The sequence below is a fragment of the Mandrillus leucophaeus genome, unplaced genomic scaffold, assembly GCF_000951045.1.
Source record: "Mandrillus leucophaeus isolate KB7577 unplaced genomic scaffold, Mleu.le_1.0 Scaffold271, whole genome shotgun sequence".
In the NCBI taxonomy this organism is placed as follows: Eukaryota; Metazoa; Chordata; class Mammalia; order Primates; family Cercopithecidae; genus Mandrillus; species Mandrillus leucophaeus.
Genome location: NW_012102821.1, coordinates 912,007 through 926,437, shown reverse-complemented (window position 1 = coordinate 926,437; position 14,431 = coordinate 912,007).

The window sequence follows — 14,431 nt, the reverse complement described above, 5'->3', positions numbered from 1 at the left end:
AATTCTACCAGAGGTACGAGGAGGAGCTGGTACCATTCCTTCTGAAATTATTCCAATCAATAGAAAAAGAGGGAATCCTCCCTTACTCATTTTATGAGGCCAATATCATCCTGATACCAAAGACTGGCAGAGACACAACCAAAAAAGAAAATTTTAGAACAATATCTCTGATGAATATCGATGCAAAAATCCTGAATGAAATACTGGCAAACTGAATCCAGCAGCAAATCAAAAAGCTTATCCACCATGATCAAGTGGGCTTCATCGCTGGGATGCAAGGCTGGTTCAACTTATGCAAATCAATGAACATAATCCAGCATGTAAACAGAACCAAACACAAAAACCATATGATTATCCCAATAGATGCAGAAAAGACCTTTGACAAAATTCAACAACCCTTCATGCTAAAAACTCTCAAAAAATTTGGTATTGATGGAACATATCTCAAAATAGTAAGATCTATTTATGACAAATCCACAGCCAATATCATACTGAATGGGCAAAAACCAGAAGCATTCCCCTGGAAAATTGGCATAAGCAGGGATACCCTCTCCCACCACTCCTATCCAACATAGTGTTGGAAGTTCTGGCCAGGGCAATCAGGCAAGAGAAAGAAATAAAGCGTATTCAATTAGGAAAAGAGGAAGTCAAATTGTCCCTGTTTGCAGATGACATGATTGGATATTTAGAAAACCCCATCATCTCAGTCCCAAATTTCCTTAAGCTGATAAGCAACTTCAGCAAAATCTCAGGACACAAAATCAATGTGCAAAAGTCACTAGCATTCTTATACACCAATAATAGACAAATAGAGAGCAAAATCATGAGTGAACTCCCATTCACAATTGCTTCAAAGAGAAAATAATCCAACTTACATGGCATGTGAAGGAACTCTTCAAGGAGAACTACAAACCACTGCTCAGTGAGAAAAAAGAGGACACAAGCAAATGGAAGAACATTCCATGCTCATGGATAGGAAGAATCAATATCGTGAAAATGGTCATACTGCCCAATGTAATTTATAGATTCAATGTCATCTCCATTAAGCTACCAATGACTTTCTTCACAGAATTGGAAAAAACTACTTTAAAGTTCATGTGGAACCAAAAAAGAGCCCACATTGTCAAGACAGTCCTACGTCGAAAGAACAAAGATGGAGGCATCACACTACCTGACTTCAACTCTACTACAAGGCTACAGTAAACAAAACAGCATGGTACTGGTACCAAAACAGAGATATAGACCAATGGAACAGAACATAGCCCTTAGAAATAATACCACACATCTACAACCATCTGATCTTTGACAAACCTGACAAAAACAAGAAATGGGGAAAGGATTCCCTATTTAATAAATGGTGCTGGGAAAACTGGCTAGCCATAACTAGAAAGCTGAAACTGGATCCCTTCCTTACACCTTATACAAAAATTAACTCAAGATGGATTAGAGACTTAAATGTTAGACCTAAAACCATAAAAACCTTAGAAGAAAACCTAAGCAATACCTTTCAGGACATAGGCATGGGCAAGGACTTTATGTCTAAAACACCAAAAGCAACAGCAACAAAAGCTAAAATGGACAAATGGGATCTAATTAAACTGAAGAGCTTTGGCACAGCAAAAGAAACTACCATCAGAGTGAACAGGCAACCTACAGAATGGGAGAAAATTTTTGCAATTTACTCATCTGACAAAGGGCTAATATCCAGAACCTACAAAGAACTCAAACAAATTTACAAGACAAAAACAAACAACCCCATCAAAAAGTGGGCAAAGGATATAAACAGGTACTTCTCTAAAGAAAACATTTATGCAGCCAACAGACACATGAATAAATGCTCATCATCACTAGCCATCAGATAAATGCAAATCAAAACCACAATGAGATACCATCTCACACCAGTTAGAATGGCAATCATTAAAACATCAGGAAACAGCAGGTGCTGGGGAGGATGTGGAGAAATAGGAACACTTTTACACTGTTGGTGGGACTGTAAACTAGTTCAACCATTTTGGAAGACAGTGTGGCAATTCATCAATGATCTAGAACTAGAAATACCATTTGACCCCGCCATCCCATTACTGGGTATATACCCAAAGGATTATAAATCATGCTGCTATAAAGACACATGCACACATATGTTTATTGCGGTATTATTCACAATAGCAAAGACTTGGAACCAACCCAAATGTCCATCAATGACAGACTGGATTAAGAAAATGTGGCACATATACACCATGGAATACTCTGCAGCCATAAAAAAGGATGAGTTCTTGTCCTTTGTAGGGGCATGGATGCAGCTGGAAACCATCATTCTCAGCAAACTATCGCAAGAACAGAAAACCAAACACCGCATGTTCTCACTAATAGGTGGGAATTGAACAATGAGAACACTTGGACACAGGAAGGGGAACATCACACACCGGGGCCTGTTGGCGGGTGGGGGGAGGGGAGAGGTATAGTATTAGGAGATATACCTAATGTTAATGACGAGTTAATGGGTGCAGCACACCAACATACCACATGTATACATAGGTAACAAACCTGCATATTGTGCACATGTACCCTAGAACTTAAAGTATAATAAAAAAGAAAAAAAAAAAAAGAATCACATGGAAAATAACCACACTGTTAAACCAAACTGACATATACAGAACTTTCACCCAACAAAAGCAGAATACTCATAGTTCTCAAGTGCACATGGAACATTACCCAGAATAGAACATATTTTGTGCCACAAAATAAGTGTTAAACTTTTAAATATTGAAATCACCCACAAAGTATATTTTTAATCACAGTGAAATAAAACTAGAAATCAATAACAGAACAAAACTTTTTAAAAACCCAAATATGTGAAAATTAAACACACTTATAAGTCCATGTGTCAAAGAAGAAATCGCAAGGTAAATTATAAAATATTGAGAGAGTAATAAAAATAAAATCACAGAATCCCATAACTGATGAGACACTAGGAAAATTGTGAACTAGGAATCACTAAGTTCATATTTCCCCACAGAAACATCAAAGATAAAAACAGACACGTTTCTATAAATGTCCTGCAAAGGCCTTACACTTTCACTTAGGGATAATCACCAGACTCAGAGAAGGTAAAGCTAAGTGGTGATGGAGTACACCACCAGCACAGAGACAATCTGGTGAATATTCCCTGCCTCCCTGCTATTTTGTCACTCAAATAAACATCTATCAAAGTACTAGCTGATGAGCTAAAGGCATAGAGCCTTTGGTGATTACATGCAATAAGAAATAATCTTTGCAAAATAACTGGAAAAGCCTTAGAAATTTGGCTACTGCAAATTTTAATAATCAAAATAAACAGCAAACCTTGGGTGGAGGGGGAAAATTTAATTTCTGGAGTTATCCCATTCTAATCATAAAATGCCTAATTTTCAACCAAAAGTCACAAGGCATGCAAAGAAACAAGATATCATGGCTCATTCAAAGGAACAAAATAAATAGAAATTGTACCTGAAGAAGTGAAAACATTGGACTTACTAGATAAAGGCTTTAGAACAATTGTTTTAAATATACACAAGGGGTTTAGGGACAACATGGACAATAAACTAAAAGCTTTATATATATACACACACAGACTCACACATACATGACTATATATATACACACATATTTATAACTCTCTATATAGTTATATTTCTGTATATATGATAAAATGAGAATATCAATAGATACCAAAATTGTAAAAAGTGGCTAAAAAGAATTCTAGATCTATACAATTTAATAAGTGAAACAAAAAATTTACTACAGGGGTTCAACAGCAGTTTAAAACAAGCAGAAGACAAACCAGTAAACTTGAAGATGAGAAACTGAACCTGTTAAATCTAAGGAATACATATAGAAAAAAAATTAAGAAAATTAAATAGAGCCTAAGGGGCATGGGAGACACCATCAAACATTTGAGCCAACATGTGTATGTATGAATATCAGACAAAATAGACTTATAATAAGCTGTTAGAAGAGTCGAAGGACGTTACATAACTTTAAGGGTTAATTCACCAAGAAAATATAACAACTATAAATATATATGCACCAAACAGGAAGCCCCAAAGTATATGAAGCAAACATGTGCATAATTAAGGGGAAATTAGCACTAAAATAACAGTTATATGAACAATTATAATAAAACAATACCTCACTTTCATTAATGGATAGAATAACCAGGAAAAACAACAAAGAGAGGACTTGAACAACACTATAAACCAATTGTACCTTACAGATATGTACAGAACACTGCATTCAACAACAGCAGAATACACCTTTTTCTCAAGTGTACATGCAACATTTTCTGACACAGGTCATATGTTAAGTACAAAACAACTATTAATATATTTTTAAAATTTAAATCATATATAGTATCATTTGCAATCACAATGGAATGAAACTAATATCAATATTAGAAGAAAAACTGTAAAATTCATAAATACATGAAAATGCAATATCACGCTAATAAAAATCCAAAGGGTTACACAATAAAGGATACTTTAAGATGAATGAAAATTTTAAAAATGCCATAAGCTGTAGGATAACTGCAAAATCAGTTCTTAAAGAGAAATTTATAGGTGTATATGCCTAAATTAAAAAAGAGAAAGTTTAAATTACAAAAGTTAGAAATGAGTAGATGAATGCCACTAGCCCTATTGTACCACCCTGTAAAATTTCAGAAATCAGATAGCCTTCTTTTATTATGTCCTGTGTCTCTATCAACTCTTTAATGCCAGATGACAATATTTCTGCTGCTATAATCTGATCTCTATTTCTAGATTCAGCTAAGACAGCTGATTAAATACATGGATAATCACTCTATAGCGTGGTATTTCAGCTATACCCTTGGTATTCTCTCCAGAACATACTTTCTTATTTTCACACTGTAAACAAGTGGCTAAAATTCACGTTTGAATTTCCTTCGATTTATTTTTCTTCCCTTGCATTACACTATAAGCAGTAAGGAGAATCTTAACAGAATAAGTCCTGACCCTTATGCCTTCATTTACTTTTAATTAGCCCATTAAAGCCTCTCTATCCAAATACAGCCACGTCAAATGCTGGATCTTTAATATATGAATTCGGGGGAGACAAAATTCAGACCAAAATAGAAAGAGATAAAGACACACACACACACACAACACACACACAACACACACACAAATATTCAAAAAAAAGAAGAAAGTAATGGAGAAAATAAGGTATAAAAAAGTTATAAAATCTATAGGAAACAAATAGCAAAATGTCCAAAATAAATCTTTTCTTGTTAATGATTACTTTAAAGGTAATTCGATTAGACTATCCAAAAAATGGCAGAGATCGACAGAATAAATTTTTTTTAAATTTTTTTCTCTGTCTTCTGTGTACAAGAGACTCCGTTTAGACCCAAGGGAAATGAATAAAGCAGATATTTCATGCAAAGAGTACAACAAGAAAATGAGATGATGAATGGATAAACAAATTGTAATATACACATACAATGAACTGTTATTTTGCAGTAAAATGAACCACTGACACATGCTACAGTATAGATGAACTTCCAAAATATTGTGCCATGTGAAAGAAGTCAGGCACAAAGTATCACAGTTTGTTTGAGCCCACTTGTATAAAATAGTCAAAGTAAATAAATCTATAGAGACAGAGTGCAGATTGGTTTTTCCAGGGGCTGAAAAGAGTGAGGAAGTGATGAGAAACTGTAAAACAAGTAAGAGTTTTACTTTGGAGTGTTTTTGAAGCAGATACAGATGATGGTTGCACAACACTGTGAATGCATTAAATACCCTTGAATTCTTAACTTTAAAATGTTGAAATTATATTATGTAAACTTTACCTCAATAAATTACTTTTAAAAATGAGACAAAACCAGTATTTAGATGAAAATAAAATGGTAAATAAAGGAAAAGTGGTTAGAAGAATATGCTGGATCCAAAATTTATGATTAATATTATTAAGAATATGAGCTTAATCTCTCTACATGGAAGCAACAGAAAAATGTGACCAATTCCCAACAGAAAAGGTAATAACGGGGACAAACCCTAGATGGCACAGATATTGCCATAAGCAGACAAGGCATTTATTTTAACTATGCTTGACTATATAAGGAAAATATGTCATACTGAATGAAGTGATCAAAAATTCAGCACACATAACAATTCCAAAGGAACAAGCAGAAATTTCAGACCAAAAAATATACCTGACTCCAAACTATACTACAAGGCTACAGTAACCAAAACAGCATGGTACTGGTACCAAGGCAGATATACAGGCCAATGGAACAGAATGGAGGCCTCAGAAATAACACCACACATCTACCACCATCTGATCTTTGACAAATCTGACACACACAAGCAATGGGGAAAAGATTCCCTATTTAATAAATGGTGTTGGAAAAACTAGCTAGCCATATGCATAAAACTCAAACTGGTCTCCTTCCTTACACCTTATACAAAAATTAACTCAAGATGGATCAAGGACTTAAATGTAAGACCTAGGACCATAAAAATCCTGGAAAAAAACCTGTGCAATACCATTCAGTACACAGGCATGGGCAAAGACTTCATGTCTAAAACACCAAAAGCAATGGCAAAAAATGCCAAAATTGACAAATGGGATCTAGTTAAAGTAAAGAGCTTCTGCACAGCAAAAGAAACTATCATCAGAGTGAACAGGCAACCTAGAGAGCAGGAGAAAATTTTTGCAATCTATCCATCTGACAAAGGACTAATATCCAGAATCTACAAAGATCTTAAACAAATTTACAAGAAAAAAGCAAACAATCCCATCAAATAATGGGAAAAGGATATGAACAGACACTTCTCAAAAGAAGATGCTTATGCAGCCAACAAACATATGAAAAAAATCTCATCATCACTGATCATTAGAGAAATGCAAATCAAAACCGCAATGAGATACCACCTCACTCCAGTTAGAATGGCGATCATTAAAAAGTCAGGAAACAACAGATGCTGGAGATGATGTGGAGAAATACGAATGCTTTTACACTATTGGTGGAAGTGCACATTAGTTTAACCATTGTAGAAGAGAGTGTGGCAATTCCTCAAGGATTTAGAACTAGAAATACCATTTGGCCCAGCAATCCCATTATTGGGCATATACCCAAAAGATTATAAATCATTCAACAATAAGGACACATGCACACGTATGTTTACTGTGGCACTATTCACAATTGCAAAGACTTGGAATAAACCCAAATGTCCATCAATGATAGACTGGATTTAGAAAATGTGGCACATATACAGCATGGAATACTATGCAACCATAAAAAATATGAGTTCATGTCCTTTGCAGGGACATGAATGAAGTTGGAAACCATCATTCTCAGCAAACTATCACAAGATCAGAAAACTAAGCACCACATATTCTCACTTGTAAGTGGGAGATGAATGGTGGGAACACATGGACACAGGGAGGGGAACATCACACACTGGGGCCTGTGGGGGCTGGGGGACTGGAGGAGGGATAGCATTGGGAGAAACACTTAATGTAGGTGACTGGTTGATAGACGCAGCAAACCACCATGGCAAATATATACCTATGTGACAAACTGCACATTCTGCACATATAACCCAGAACTTAAAGTATAATAATAAAAAAAAACCATAAATTTTAAAAAGAATTGGATGGGGTAACAGCATAATGGAGATCACAAAAAAGTGTCAATGAATTTAAAGATTTATCAATAAAAAGTATCCAATCAGAAAATCATTTTTAAAAGATTGAATAAAATAACCTTAAGATTCTGTAGACAAATTCGAGTCTTACATGCATATGCTCAAAGACATAGAAGAGGAGAAAGAGAATGAGACAGAAAATATTTGGAAAAAGAATGATGTAATATTTCCTTCTACCATACACACATATTGAGATCGATCATAGAACAAAACGTTAACCCTAAAATTATATGTTTTTAAAAGAAAACATTAAAAAACATTTTTTGACTTGAGATAAGCAAAGGTTTACAGAGACGACACTGAAACTAAGAAAATAATTAGAATTATTCAAAACTGAAAACTTCAGAGTCTCATTAAGAAAACGGACAGGCAAGCCATTGATTAGAAGAAAACATTCACGAAACATACGTAGAATGCAGCTATCCCTGATGTATAAATGATGTTTGCAATTCAATAATGGAGACAAGCAACTCATCACACATGGGGAAAATTTTTGAGTATATTCCTCACAAAAGAAGGCCTAGAATTAATCATTAAACACATAAAACGTGCTTAATATTATTAGGCATAAGGAAAATGCAAATTAAGTTCACAATGACATATCTCTACATAAGCACCAGAATGATGAAAATTAAAAGAATATACATAAAAATATTTTAAAACAAGACTGATAACATCAAATGCTGTCAAGGATATGAATATATAAAAACCTGTGTTCACAGAAATACTTGTTCAGAGCAGCTTTATATAAAATCATGAAAAATTGGACACACCCTAGGTGCCTATCAATTAGAACATAGATAATTAACTGTGGTGTAATCCCACAATAGAATATGACAGGAAAAAATAAAGAAATAATTTTCCAGTTGACACTATAAATGAGTCTCAAAAATATGCGAAGTACAAATATGCATTGTATGATTCACTTTATGTAAAGTTCTAAAATAGACAAAATTAATCTATAGTGGAAGAAAAATCATAACATTGTCTCTTAGATTCAATGGCAGGGACTCAGAAATACACAAGAGAATTTCTGGGGCCAAAATAATGCTTTATATCTTGATCAGCGTTTGATTTACAGTGATACTTGCATTTATCAAAACTTATTTAATCTATCAAAACTCATTTCATAACCTCAAGAGTCCTGTACTTTATTCTATATAAATTTTACCTCAACAGCTATATATATATATTTATATATATATATATAAACTTCACTTGCTGAAGTATTTAGGGGAATTGTACTTGTGCCATTTACTTTGAAATGCATCAGTAAATGAGATGAATTGATGAATGGTTAAAGATAGATAGACTGATAAAGAAATGTTAATGGTAGAATTTAGGTGGTAAGTATATGGATGTTAACTTTGATATATGTTTTAACCTTGATATTTGTTTGAATATTTTCATAATAAAATACTGGAATAGTAACCAGAAGGAAAAATATCTTATGCTGATATGAAGAGCTATAAGAATGTTGCACAGAATGACTCTAATACTACCAATGGAGAGAAATCATTACGCTAAAATATGTTTTATCATTGTCATACATTTTTATAACGATGAAGGTAAACAACTGTATAATTCCTATATAACTGCTTGTTTTAGAAGTATGAAGATTTAGTCACCATATGTCATTTATCATAAGGACATAAGAAAATAACTTGGCATTTGTTGGGCAATTGCATTTCAATCAAATTGATGTGTACTCAAGTGATTAATTCTAGTGTTATTGTTATAGTGAGGACACAGAGGTCTGTTCGAACGTGCTCAGATTGGCGTAATAGAATTTTTACCAAAAATGTCAGTTTTCCCCCATCAGCTCTAATCCCTAAGCTATTTTTTCTCCATCTTTCTTATGATTGCATTTTTAAAATCACAGTTGCATTTAATTTATATTGCAAAATGAATATAAATATAAATTTTTAGATAAAGACTATGTACAATTTTGGGATAGAGTAATATCAAATTGAGTGTAAGAGCACTATTTACCTAAGGTTAAAAATCATTCATTTGGGAGGCAAGAGAACTCTGTTTTATATCTGCCACTAACTGGTTGTGTGACCTTATACAAATCAATGCAATTTAAACCCATGATGACATACATGTACTTAATAACCAGAATGGTCCCGTTGCCTCCTCCAAATCTCAGTTTTCTACTTAGATTTTGATTAAATGATTTCTCAGATATTCACTCATTTTGAGTCTCATATTTTCCTTCTGTAAAACAAATACAGTTTAACTAAGTTTTTGTCTAGTAGTATTCCAGGCACTGTGCTAAGTGTTCTGTGAGTAAAGGTAAATGGAATAAGGTAGTCCCCTTTACAGAGTTCACAGACTAATTGAGAAACAGGCATGAGATCTGTAGACCACTGTTATATACTAGTAGGTACCATGGGTGAGCAGCTTAGAAAAGGAACACATGACCCAGTCTGGTTATAGACAGAAATCAGGGAAGTTTCTCTTCTCTCCATATCTGAGTTGAGTCTAAAAGAATGAGAAAGGGTTAGCTTCATACTAGGTGGGGAAAAAAGTGCCTTAAAAAGAAGCTGGGAACTGTTGCTAAGGACTGAGTGTGAAACTGAGGGAGAAAAGGCTGAGAAAGAAGCAGCGAGAGGACCCTTCCACATGTATCTCTATGAAAGTGGATGACCGACACTACTCCTGGCTTGATCTACAAAGTCATAAATTGGATTATGTTAAAATTTGGTTAAGAAATAGAATCTAGACTTTAGTCCATGGTGTGATGTGCCGAATGTATGAACCTCTGATGCACCCCTGAGGTTATTAGCAAAATATTTATTTACCATTAGGTAAAGAAAGGTCAGATGCATTTATCCACAGCACTAGCAATGGATTAACAACTGACTGCCACCAGAGGCCAGAACATCAGCAGGCTTCAATAACGAATCAAAGCAACAGTAACAGAAACTGCCGCAGCAGCAATTGCTTACCATATATTGAGGACCAAAGGGAAATAGGCATTGCACTCAGTGTTTAAAAACACAGTCATTCCTCCATACCTAGGATCACCCTCTGCTTCCAAAATCGGCAGATGGTCATTCTCTGATACAAAATGGCATAGTATTTGCATATAACCTATGTACATCCTTACACATACTTTAAATCACCTCTAGAATACTTATAATTCTTAATACAGTGTAAATGCTATATAAATAGTTGTTATGCTATATTGTTTGGAAATTGATGAGGGAAAAAAAGTCTGTATGAGTTTAGTACAGACATGCTTTTTTTTTCCCCAGTATTTTCAATCCCCAGTTGGTTGAATCCGTGGATGCAGAACCCATGGGTGCAAAGGGCTGACTGTATCCCATTTCAATGAATCCTCACACTCCTATGAGATTGAAACGACCTTTTATTTATTTCCACTTTACAGATAAGAACATTAAAACACAGTGAAGATAACATAATTTGATAAAGATTCCATAACTAGTTAACCTGAGCTAAAGTTGTCTGTTTTGACTTTCAAAGTTATTTCCACTCTGAAACTCAACATAGTCTTCCAATCCCAGCTTGTCATCAAGATCACTGGGGAAAGGTTGAAAGAAAACCAGGTTCCCAAACCCTTGCCCAAGATTTACAAAGTCAGAATTTGTGCTCTGGGACCTTAGTAGCTGCAATTTTTAAAGAACTCTATAATTTTGATGATCAACCTGGTTTGGAAATGACTGGTCAATTTTAATTCAAGCTAAATGTAATCCATTAAAAGGTATGAAAGATTTAAGTTAACATTGTATGGGGAAACTAGAGCATTAGGAAGGATAATAAATTAAGCAAAATGGGCCCCCACAATCTCAACATGCATTTGGATCATATTTGAAACATGTTCAAAATGTATAGACCAAGTGATGACATTCTCGAATTACCAAAGCTGTTACTTAAAAAAAAAAAAGTAATGCTGATGCTGCTGTTCCATGAAATGTACTTTGAATGGCAAGGTCAGAGACTGTTAACCTATTAAAGACAGGGATCTTTTCATTTCAATCAATTGAGTATATACCTAGCACAAGGCAACAGGTGTTTTTGTTTGTTTGTTTTTGTGCTGTTGTTATTGTTGTTTTTTGAGACAGAGTCTTGCTCTGTCAGCCAGGCTGGAGAGCAATAGCACTATCTCGGCTCACTGCAACCTCTGCCTGCCGGGCTCAAGCAATTCTCCTGCCTCAGCCTCCCGAGTAGCTGGGATTACAGGTGCCTCTCACCACGCCCAGCTAATTTTTGTGTTTTTAGTAGAGACAGAGTTTCACCATGTTGGCCAGGTTGGTCTCGAACTCCTGACCTCAGGTAAACTGCCCACCTCAACCTCCAAAAGTGCTGGGATTACAGGCGTGAGCCACCGTGCCTGGCCAGGTGTTTTTATACATTTATTGGATAAATGACTCTCCCTGCTCCTCCAGGAAGAATTCCTGCATCTGATTAAGACCTTTTGTTTGTACTTTCCCTAAAATCTGTGTGTATAGATATGCACTTACAATAGTATATAGAAGTGGAGCTTTTGCTTCTTTGTTCCTTATTTCTTTTCATAGATAAGTTACTTGAGGGTAAGGTTTATATCATTTTCTAGATGTATTCTCAGTACTGAGGACAGTGTTCAGAATGTAAAAGGCACTCAGAAAATGTGGTGTTTTTTTTTTAAATAAATGATTTGTAAATGCAAAACCTGCTTTTTCTCCCCCAAAGCGGGAATTCATCTCCCACTGACACATAGTTCCCTAAATCCATGCATGATCACATATTCTCAGGAGAGGGGAGGAAGAGGTACATATTAAAGACAAAAGAGAAATGGGTGTCTGGGAAATGACACCTTGGCACAGAAATTCACATGCAGCTTCATCCTTAGATTAGACGCAGAGTGCAAAGGACTGAGCAAATGAGGAAACGTCTCCCCAGAACTAGACTTAATACATCAGCAGTTGTCATTTTCAACTGGTGTTTCTTGTCCTGGAGGACAGCCGCTCTGCCAGGCCAGAATTAGTTTGGCCACTGTCAAGGTCATTGTCCATTCTCAGATCTGGCACTGAGTCTAGAGTCTGGCAAGCCTGGCTTCTCAAAGTGGATGAGGTGGGCTCTCGGAGGTGTGCTTTGGCTGCACTCCCAATTCTCATACCTAAAGGCTCGTGATGTTCTCTGAGGACGGCTGCCTCTTCAGTCTCTCTTTGGATCTGAGTCAAGCTCCCTGACCTTAGGCCTGTGCACTATTTCAGACACTGCAATTGCCCAGGCCTGCCCTGCTACAGCAATAAGCTGTGTGTCATCATCATCGTAAGTCTATTCTGGCAGGAAATACATAAGTTAACCTGAGGTTAAGGCCCAGAATCAGAAAATGAGTTATAGGAGACAAAAACAAAAACCATCAATGAATGGATGGATGGATGAATGAATGAATGAACCTCTTTTCAAACACGTGGGTAATTATATGAAACCCCATCTGTTTCCCTCTGCCAGTTCCTTAAAATTGCTAAAATTAATACAATTTATATGTAAAAATGGGGTTATATTAAAAGGCAACCTAAGTCTTTTCCAGAAAAATCAATGAACTAGTCATCCAACCCAGGGGAAATAACTATCTTTGCAGGCCTTTTGGCCCATCTTAGTTTCTGTTTGAATTCCCTAGGCTTTCTCACCTCAAAAGAGGTAGTTGGATGCAGTTATTGTTTATACAGGGAAGAAAGAAAAGGGGTTGTAATATAAATTTGAAGGTGAATTTCAAAATCCAGTGTAAGAAAAGGGGAGATGGTCTGACTGGCCTAGAGAGGTGAACAGTAGTTCAGAGGTACTCTTATTTATTCTATCCCTTGTTAGATTTGTGTATTTCACTGTTAAATACACTCTCCTGGTGGAATGTGGAAAGAAGTGAGACAGTGGTCCGAGTGCTTGTGGCTTTGTGGCTTGTGGCTCTTCCGTCTTATTCTCTCCCACCTTTCTCTCTTCCTCCATTCACATTCACATAGGTATCTGCATCTATCTGTATATACCTAGATTTAGGAATACATCTATAGATACATATTTATATGTGTAATATATAAATGATCTATAAAAAAATAGGTAGGTATATTGATATATTGTAAACTAACAGCAAATTTTTGTAAGCTGGAATAGGATATTCAGCAGGCCAGCAGCCCAAAGGGCTCCACCGGGAAAGCCATCTTCTCAGGCTTCTGTGATAACCTCAATGTTAATCTGGACCACTCCTAGCGTCCTTCATGGTAGCCCTACTTTTAAGTGGCAGGGTCATGAATGTAAAAAGGACTTTCTAAACCTTCCTGAAATGTCTCCTTCAGGGAGCCCATCACCAGGGACGCCAGGAACAGCTTCCAACAGGGCCCAGGAGAGGCCGCGGGAAGGACCCCTTCCCTCTCAGAGAGACTCCTCAGGAAACAATTCCAGACTCTGACCTGGGAAGAAAAGAACTTCTCTCCACTAGGCGTCCAGCTGCTGCTGCTTCTGAAAATATAGTCCTCTGAGACCCTCCCCATTCCCAGCTTCCAACCATAGGGATGAGAAGTTAGACTGGGAATGACCCTAAGGGATCTCTGCCCAGTTTTCTGGAGGAGGAGAATGGAGTGGCAGGTACTTGCCTCGGGATGGGGATCCCATGGCTGGGGATACATGGCTGGCAGCGCCGACCAGAGCCCAGCCTGCCCCCCAGCTCCTTGGGCCCCGTTTCCTTCGCATCCCGCACACCCACCCTCCTCGCGAGGGCA